Source organism: Cupressus sempervirens, chromosome 11, assembly GCF_028749045.1.
Source record: "Cupressus sempervirens isolate cs-2001-9-10 chromosome 11, ASM2874904v1, whole genome shotgun sequence".
NCBI classification, from domain to species: Eukaryota; Viridiplantae; Streptophyta; class Pinopsida; order Cupressales; family Cupressaceae; genus Cupressus; species Cupressus sempervirens.
In genome coordinates this window covers 472,554,833-472,556,219 of record NC_143128.1, presented here as the reverse complement: position 1 = coordinate 472,556,219, position 1,387 = coordinate 472,554,833, and positions in this window count along the sequence as shown.

Here is a 1,387-nt window from a genome sequence, read left to right as displayed (position 1 = left end):
CTAAACATCACATTCAATCTATCCAAGTGTCACATATTTTCAGAAACATAAAGTATTCATCATGCACATGAGAGCTAAAAATATCACACATACGAGAGATACATGAGCATAACTATCTAAACAAATGCATACATGAAAATAGAAACTAAAACATCACATGGAAACTAAAACACTAAAACATCCATTTGAGACAAGTACACAAGATTACCAATCGAATCTAGTATCTCATATATATATATACACATATATATGTATATACATATACATGTACATGTATATGTATATACATATACATATACATATATATGTATATACATATACATGTATCTATATATATGTATATATGTATATATATACATATATACATATATATAGATACATGTATATGTATATACATATATATGTATATATATAGATACATATATGTATATATATATACATATATATATATATACATATATATATATATACATATATATATATATATACATATATATATATATATATATATATATATATCTATATACATATGTATGTACATGTATATCTATATACATATGTATGTACATGTATATCTATATACATATGTATGTACATGTATATGCATATACATATATATACATATATATGTATATATATGTATATATGTATATAGATATATATGTATATATGTATACATATACATATATATATATGTATATATACATATACATGTATACATATACATATATATGTATACATATACATATACATTTATGTATATGTATATGTATACATATATGTATACATATACATATGTATATATATATATATATATATACATATGTATATGTATACATATATGTATACATATACATATACATATATGTATATATATGTATATGTATATGTATATAGATATATATGTATATATATACATATATGTATATGTATATGTATACATATATGTATACATATACATATACATATACATATACATATATATACATATATGTATATGTATATGTATACATATATGTATACATATACATATATGTATATATATATATGTATACATATATGTATACATATATATATGTATACATATACATATGTATATATATACATATATATTTGTATATGTATACATATATACATATATGTATATGTATACATATATGTATACATATATACATATATGTATATGTATACATATATGTATACATATACAAATATATATGTATATACATATATATTTGTATATGTATATGTATATATGTATATATGTATATGTATACATATATGTATACATATACAAATATATATGTATATATATACATATGTATATGTATACATATATATATGTATATATATATACATATGTATATGTATACATATATATATGTAT